This window comes from Lepisma saccharinum, chromosome 6, assembly GCF_977018435.1.
Source record: "Lepisma saccharinum chromosome 6, izLepSacc3.1, whole genome shotgun sequence".
NCBI lineage: Eukaryota > Metazoa > Arthropoda > Insecta > Zygentoma > Lepismatidae > Lepisma > Lepisma saccharinum.
In genome coordinates, this window is record NC_139234.1 from 26,505,991 (window position 1) to 26,515,539 (window position 9,549).

A 9,549-nucleotide genomic window follows, 5' to 3' on the forward strand; every position below is an offset into this window, starting at 1 on the left:
TCGCCTTCGTCTCAAGTATAGTTGCATTATAATTGCAATAAATAAAGAATAAAACTTTTCAGTTTATACATACGGCAGTAATGTGGTTTTATTTCTCTGTGCTGTGAATATTGTCTTTGCCTAACACTATCCCTGTACCTGAGAGGAGTCTATGTACTTCACCGAGTCTCACCGTTCACCGCTGAGTATTATTAAGTTAATATTAATAGTAAAATAATACGCCGCGTGAAGTAATCGTGCGTGAGAACGTATCACAGAAGTGAATGTTATTAGGAAGTAGGAAAAACATTGTGGGAAACATGGCAGTACAAATTGATAAGGAGTTGTTGGGAAAGTTATTAAGGAGTCGAAGATATTAGCAAGATTAAGAGAAAGAGATAATTAGGGACAAATAATCTTGCATTATCCCACTCCGAACAGCTGAGAGCTAAAGAGGAGGGGAAAATACGGGTATTATGGAAAGAAGTAATTTGGTGATTTTAGTGTTTATAGGGAACCATGACAAGATTTTGCCACGTGATTATTTGCACGGGTTGCGAAATTTTTAGAATGTTAAGGAAATTTCGGAAATGTCTTTGTTGAGAAAATTCTTGTTGTTTCCCTCAGGCGTTCTACATGTGGTTGGATTCGAATTTTTACGTCCGTTTGAAGATTATTTCCAATGCTTTTTTTTATTTATTTATTTCTTATTTACGGGGAATACTATTCCTTGGATTGTAATAACGAAATACTGAGCCTGATATAGATTAGATTTCAAATGAAGGAAGTGCACTAAGTTCTGTATAATCGTCGTAGAAGGAAACGTTGTTCTATGGGGACTCCCCGATGGTACAGTGGTAGCGTCGTCACCTTGTAATCAAGGGGTGCCGGGTTCGATACCCGGTGAAGGAACATAGTGATTTGAATCCCACTTTAAAGTGTGGGTCCAGTCCCGATTAGCCTTTCTGTAAATCAGATGAAGGAATGTTGTAGCTGTTCTTTTTATTCTGTGAATTTAGCCTTCAAGTTTATGATCAAAATACATGTAGTATCTACTGTCTACATTTTCAATGGTTACTAAACAAATTTCACAAAGTAGTTTTATCAAACTTCAGAGGGAAGCTGACACCAATGTCAGGGTGGCGGGAGCCTGTTTACGGCCAGGGTGTATTCCGAGACTATTTTTCGGCCTTCCTAACTGACAGAGGTTTCGTTTTGAACAATGGACAGCGTTGCTTCAGGGGGTAACACCAAACATAGGGGCGAGGTTGACATGCAGTAGCGGGTAAGTGCCATAAATCCAGGCCTAAAGTAGGAATGAAGGTTGATGCAAGGGAGGGGCAATAAAAATTCTGTAATTTGCTTTGCTTGCTGACAGGAAGTTTTGCAGGAAAAGCTGAAAAGGAAAACGGCAGACTTTGAATGAAAGAGGGACAGTGAACACAAGTGCTTTGTATTATTCGCCGACACACAAGCTTCCATTTCGAAGGTGAGGCTATCAGAAGCGAAGTTATTAGAGGGTTGGAAGCAGTGACGACGCCAGAGGAGGCAGGGGGACGCCCCATGTCAGACACTTCGCCACCCCCCGCCACTGGGGCCCTCCAACTGAAGTTAATTAAATATCGAATAATAAGAGAGTTCATTTATAAGAGTATGACGATTTTCACCTTTTCAAAGTGGTGTATTCTGCATGATATCACTTTCCTGCTTATAATACCAACTTGATTAACAAATATTAATATGTTTAGTATATATATAGCTATGTGTATGTGACTTTCGTTCAAGATTCGAGCACCGACCTGGGCATAGGTGATTTTCTCATTCATTTATGTCCTGTAATAGCCGAGATTAACCTAAGTTTTAACCAGTCTTAAGAAATGGGAAAAAGTGCTGAATGTGGATGGTTTTAAAACATCACGAATATTTTCAGGACCACAAGACATCATCTGTAGTACGGGCAAATTATTCTAATCGTGGTCGTTAGTGACAACGCTATTTATTAAAATACATTCAAAGTTGATTCAAGATTTGGTTGTTTGGTTGATTTGGTGTTTGAAGTCCACTTTATGCACAGTAAGGCTAATCGGGATTGGACCTTCAGTTTAAAGTGCCTCCACTGGGTATCGAACCCAGGACCAAAGGTGATCGAAGAAAACCCGACACTCCATGTCAGTTGTTGTGGATTCATCGCGGTTTCTTACTATTCAGGGACTTGAATTTCGAGATGATGAGTCTGAGGAAACCGTAACAAAGGGAATTTCTTCGATAATGAGGGGATATTATTTGGAAACGTATTGAACGTGAACCTTAAAATGCAAATTACACTTAAAATATGATTCAAAACATATCGCGAGCAGGTAAAAGAATGCTTATTAGGATTTGCCACTCTTCTATCATTGGATGCAGGTTCGCTCTTTCTCGTACATATCAAAATCGAAGAACTTCTTCCCATGAACCCCCTAGGTTCCTGTAATTGTGTAGCACAGACATACGTTGGAGTGGTAGAGTAAGAGTAAGTAATGCCAGGGTCAGAATATTTCTTGAATTATGAGATAACTGTAACCTTTGTCTGATTTTTTTATCCTGTGATAACATTTCCCTGAAAGGTGAAACACAAATTTTGCCCAAAACTCTTCAGCATTACGAAGATGGTTGTCCTTAAAAACTTTGAAAAGGCTTGCTCGAAACAGGATGCTGGATGCAAACTGCCTCATTTGGCTGTTCTTGCCATTGAGAAGAAATGTCAAGTCCTGGACGTACCAAAGGTGGGCAATGTGTTCTCCAAAGCACATAGAGCAGAATTCTCCTACAGGAGAAGTGCCTCACAATGTTTCTAATACTTAAGAAGATTCATTTCTTCCCACGTCACGTTTATTTTGCAAGAAAATTAAACTCTTCGAAGCATTTTTTCGTCATTTATATTATTATCTTATAACTAAAATATTTATATCAGTAGTTTCATGTCAAGAAAGACAATGAATTATAAAATTATGAATGTTTTCCAATACTGAAATAGGCCACTAGAGACAACGCAACTTATCAATAAAAAATAATTAATGTCTTTATTAAAACGAATCATGTGGAGATAAACTCGTAATGAAGAAGTAAATTTAGGCAGTAAACGTCCACTCTAAATAAAAGACAAACACAAAACACCATACATGAATATAATAATCATAATAATAATTATAATTATTATAATAATTATTATTATAAGTATTATTATATATGTATATATATGTGTAGTGTTTTCGGGCGTTTTAATGTGACTGCCCCCTTACAATATTTTGTTGCCAGCTTTCCGCCCCCCCCCCAGTCACATTTCCCTGGCGCCGTCACTGGTTGGAAGTAAATTTATTAGGACGAGGAAAGTAACATTAGCTGTTGACAGTGTTGCGCCAAAGGACGTGATGTGTGCTACTGTTTGTATAAATTATAGGAAATTTAAGCAAAAAATTATAATTGTTGAGACTTGAGAGTTGTTTCCTTCATTTGATCGTAGGAAGAGGTTTTCTGAGACAGAGTGGGATTATTTTACACATACATGAGAAAGGGTGGTTGTTTAAAGATAGAGACGTATTTTGCACATTTTTTAAAAGTTCAGATAAAACGAGAATTTAGCCTTACTCTTATGAAAAGAAATAACGCAGTACAGGGAAAGAATAAGTCTTCACATTTCTCACACCTGGTGGGATGCAACCCACATGCACAAGAATATTGCAGGAAGTCTATGAACGAGGATGAAGAGGGATATGTGAAATTTGACTTAGCTGCGGGTGAATTAGTGGGTTCTAATATTCTTAAGGTTGATATTGGGTTTTAAGTCCACTTGATTCACAAATAGGCTAAATCGCGAACCGACCTACAGTTTAAAGTGCGATCCGATCCACTTTGTGCCTCCATTGGGTATCGAACGCGGGGACACTTGATTACAAGACCTCGACGTTATTACTTCGTAATCGGGGAGGCACCCAATTTACACAAATATGTTGATTCCAATAACACGTTATATGTATAATCTGATAATGATGCACTTTTGGTGCATCTAAACATATTTTTTTCAACTATAGCATGTCTAAAAGAATCATTGAAGTTGGGATTTTTATAACTTCAGGAGGCACGGCCCTGTAAATGTGCGATATAAAATATATTCAGGTTTGCCTTCCATACGTGGTGGTTTTGTCACGTTTCTTCGCTTCGTACAACATACACTTTTGCAGGAACGGCTTCTTGCATCCTCCTGGGGCCTTGCTCTAGCTAAACAAAAATATATTTCTTTAGCATAATCGAGGGTTACTTTTTTATGCCGAAGAAGGATTTTATTGCGATCATAAGGCTTTGAATGACAGTATCAATGAAGATTTATGTACACTACTACTTATAATAATGAGAATAAAATATTAATCAGGAATTTTATTTTTCGTCAAGTGGACTTAACATCCTTTTTTGTTATTTAGCAAATATTCAATTCATCACCTTTTTTGACATTAAACTTCTTGCCAGGACAGTTGTTTTTATGCAAATTTAGGCGATCTTAACTACACGTAAGCTAGATATTAGCTAATATTCGTGCTGTTATATTACTATTCTTCTACAATCTTTGTAACATTTCATATAATAACAATAATAGAATTGATTAATTTACATATTCAAGTGAATAGACCTATGAATTATATTAATGTATTAATTTAAATATTTGCTTAATTGTTGTCGTTAATGTTATTATTATCATTTTTTCTGAAACACTTGGCTCGGACACCCTCCCCCGACATATATTTCTAGATGCGTGCCTGCCGAAGGATAAATTAGATCAAGCGGTGGTGGTACCGGACTTAGAGGCTAAAAGGAAAACAAAGAAGTATGGGCGTCATAAGCTGAGCATAAGAAACAGCACAATATCACAAAGAAACACTTTTTGAAACTTATGTCATAGAAGATGTTTAACAATATTAAAAACAATAAATGCTTTCTATTTCTAATATACTAAGTATTGCAATTTTGAATAGTCTTTTGTGTTCGTACTACACATCTAAAAACTTTTTTGTTGCTCCAGAGCGCCAGCTTAGAATTTAAAGAAGAAGTGTACATTTTCATAGTGCACGGAAGTTCGACATTCAGAAAGAAAGAAGGTCTAGTGGAAAACATTTCAAAACTTCCAAAAGGTATAGCAGTAATGAAAAGAGCTTTTGTATGGAAGCCAGAAAAAACACAAGGTAGATTTCATAAGATACCTAGCAATCAGTAACCAACAAACTGCATTTTTAATATTAATGTCCTCATGATTAACGAACCTTATTTATTCTCACCACGCAATGGGTAAAATATTTAGAGCTTTATCCCACTTTCCGGAAAAATATTTCGTGTTTCTGCTACTTTTGACTTTTGTTGGCATGATATCCCGGATCACTTTTACGAGACGAGACGGGACAAAACCCTTCGAGACGTTACACGAGACGGGACAAACGAATATTTTCGAGACGAGACACGAGACGAGACAGCATTTTCACGAGACGGGACGGAACAGACCAAAGTCTCGTCTCGTCTCGTCTCGTGGGCAACACTATGGCAGATGAAACAAAACGCATTGCGAAGCATTCTTTGTAAATTTCCTTGCGCATTTCAATATTATCCCCATCCCCGTCTTCTGTCAATCAATTCCGTTTTCCCTGATTAATTTACACATTTCATTTCTTTTACAAATTTCATTTTGTTGATTACATGGGTGGGGGGGAGACGTCAAAACTTTTCATCCATAAAACGATTTAGAAACTGAACAGTAAACGTTACTCTTTTAAATTCTTGCAGCGTACTTATATAAGTTCATAAGAATCTAGTTGAGCGCTAAGGACTTGAAATTCAATTCTTAAATTGTAATAAAAGTTTGCTCACAGTTCGCGTATCTTATGAACTATATACTCAGTGTAATGTACAGTTGAAAGGTGTTTGTTTGGTCGGTAAACACATGAAAAATTACTGCAACAAGAATAAAATGCTGTGGTTTAGAGATATGTAAAATTACTTGCTTTGAGTGAAAATGGTAAATTCTTATCTAAAATTTACTTACCATTACTTGCATATTGGAATAATTAACTACGCTACTTGAATATAGTGTCGTTTCAAAGTCTAGTATTCTATTTGCAAAAGGAACATTGTAGTTGTTTTTCTCACGTTTTATTTTCTTACACCCCACCCCAAAAAAAACAACCAAGTACATACTGACATCTAGTACCGTGCGTCCATTTCGATCTGCAGCCGAGAGATCGGGAGAAGCGTGGCGGGCGGCACTGACGGAGATGCCGACATTTGCGGCCTTAAATGCCCGCTTATTTTTATGGACATATGCAGACATTTATATAAATATTGCAAAACGAGCACTAACCTGTGTTATAAGAGGATGGTTTTAATTTTAGTAGCTTAGTGACTGTATGTGCCGATGATTTTGACACGCCCACCTCTTGTGAAACACGGCGTAGAGGTTTGTTTGGAGAACGTTCTAACGCTGCACCAATATCATCGAGTTTTGCTTCGGTTAGAATCCGTCGTTTTTGCTTAGGTGTTTTAAAATTTAACGATACCGTTTCTCGTAATTTAAGGACAAGATGTCTAACCGTATCTCTGTGTGGAGTTGAAACGCATGGGAATTTCTGTACAAATTACCTACACACGTCTCGACACGAGTTTGTTTTCACGTAGGTACGTGTCATACATAAAAAAATCTTTGTTCTAACGTGAATCTTGCGGCTGGCATTCCAATCGTCTCACTGACACGTCACACATACACACTACAATAACACAAACAAGTAACTGCAAGTAACCAAGAATAACACTCTTGCGCACAGTACGAAATTAACACGCTCTTGGTTTACATTGCTCGCCACTATATTTACAACTCTGTCTTCATCTAGTCGCGAAGGAACAAAAAACTCGAGCTCGGAGATTTCGGATTGCAAGGAAGCTCACGAACACTATTGACTTTTAACGGTTTCTTCTACAGCGTAATCTTGATACAGTGTTGCACATTCGAAACCTCCAAACGATCCCCATCGGCACAAAACTCTTTCAAGGATATAAACTTAAGCAGGACGTTACTGGTCAAAATTATGATTAAAATGTTTTATTATCTGTGGCTCTTAACATCGTTTCTAAAGCGTATTTTTTTGTGTATATAAGAGCAGAACTTGGATGAATTACAGAAGAACTTTTGCGTGTTATAACACAGGTTAGTGATCGTTTTGCAATATTTATATAAATGTCTGCATATGTCTATAAAAATAAGCGGGCATTACAGGCCGCAAATGTCGGCATCTCCGTCAGCGCCGCCCGCCACGCTTCTCCCGATCTCTCGGCTGCAGATCGAAATGAACGCACGGTATTTGTAAGTACATAAACTTTATGTAGAGTGCCACACACGTAAATTTGCCGTTGCGTAGAAACGAATTTTCGTTTCGTCTCCCTCTCTCTTAGCATCACGTGTTCTACCCTGCTCGAAAACCTTCGCTATTGTTGCCATATTGTCATTCCATTCCTGGACACACTCGCGCAAACATCATTGAAAACAATTGAATAGCGCTCCAGCTCGCGGTTCCCACCGTTCGGCAGGGACGGTAATGTGGCAATATAGCACGGCGTAGTCGTTGCTTCTTTTATACAGTGCATGTTAGTAGTGTAATTGATGATACTACTGGGTCGATAAAGTATGAACCCCCCTCAGGCAGATTTGGCTACACTTAAAACTTGCTCAACATGCCCATATGAGCTTTTTGCTCAAGTGTGGTACTCCGTCTAATCCAAGATTTTTGTAAAAATGCCCTCGGGAATTTCCCGTGAAAGTATGACCCCCCTCAGATTGACTTGCCTACACTTATAAAAGGCACTTCTGTGAGATTGTTGTCCATAAGCTTGTTAAAAATATGCCCCTCTTGATACTTTTTTTGGATACACTTAAAACTAAGCCAAACGTTTTAACACACACACACACACACACACACACACACACACACACACACACACACACACACACACACACACACACACACACACACACATATTGACCTTGACCTTGAGATGACCTTGACCTTGAGATGACCTTGACCACACCTACACCCACACCCACCCACACCCACACACACCCACACCCACCCACATGCACACCCCCACACACCCACAACCACCCACATATATATACTTCCGGCCCACTTGTGGCCTATTTCTGGTTTATTTATATTGCATCATGTTTTGCAACAAGTTATTACCCAATATTATGCAAAAAATTATTAGACATGTGTTGTTTTCTGATTGGTTGGTTATGACATAATATGATGATGTGTTATATTCTGATTCGCTTATTGTTTCAGATGTTTTCAATGCGGTCTGTGCTTAGGCTATATAAAGAGATTTTGCAGTAGTATGAACCCAACGTTCTGGAACGGTCCCTCCCCTCCTTCCCCTCCCCTCCTTCCCCTCCTATTTTCGGGCGCAGTGTTGCCAACTCCTTACCCGAAAAAATCACCAAGGTTTTTGGGGTAACCTAACCTAAAGCATGGAGCTGGCAACCTTTTTCTCGCAGTGTTGCCAACACTACGCCAGTAGAGACAATTGGAGAGTTCTAAAACCTCTATTGGGGCTCGAATCATCATGTGAGGCTCGTCGTAGCCTTTTATGATGTATATTTTGAGGGCAGAGTTGGCAACACTGTGGGGGGCACTGTAGCCTTTTATGAGGGGGGTCTATTGTTTTCTGTTTACATCTGGCAACACTACCGTAGATTTTTTGACAGTGTTGTTAACCTACTGGTTTTTTTTCACTGTAAATTTTCATCGAAAAAATCACCAAGGTTTTTGGGGTAACCTAACCTAAAGCAAGGAGCTGGCAATTTTTGCTCGCAGTGTTGCCAACACTGCGCCCGAAAGTAAAGCTCGGTGGGGCTTGCCTTAATGGTTTGCTCTTGTAAGGCATAAACCCCCCCCCTATTTTCGGACACAGTATTACCAATATTTTACTCGAAAAAAATCACCAAGGTTTTTTTGTCTAACCTAACCTAAAGCAAGGAGCTGGCAACCTTGCTTAAGGCTTGCCTTACAGTGCATAAAACAAGGTTGCCAACCTACTGGTACTTTTACCATGGCCTTTTACAAAGAAGAGAGAGGAGAGAGAGAGAGGGAAGAGTTAAACAACCGACAGCCTACCTACAGCCTTTTTTTGTCTAACCTAACCTAAAGCAAGGAGCTGGCAACTTTGCTTGAGGTTTGCTTTACAGTGCATAAAGCAATTTTTGCCAACCTACATATACTAAACAAGGAGAGCCGGCAGTGCCGTAAAAGAGAGAGAGATGGATGGATGGCAACACTGCACGGGTTCAACGCCAGAAAGTAAAAATCGCCTTAATGGTTTTCTCTTGTAAGGCATGAGCTCCATTTTCTCGCAGTGTTACCAACTCCTACCTAGACCTTTTTTTTACTTGGCAAGGGCTAGAGAGAGAGAAAAACCTATAGCTGACAACAGTAATGAGCGAATGCGACATATCGTAATTTTTTAACTCCGGCAATGTTTGTATATCGTGACCTTTGTAAA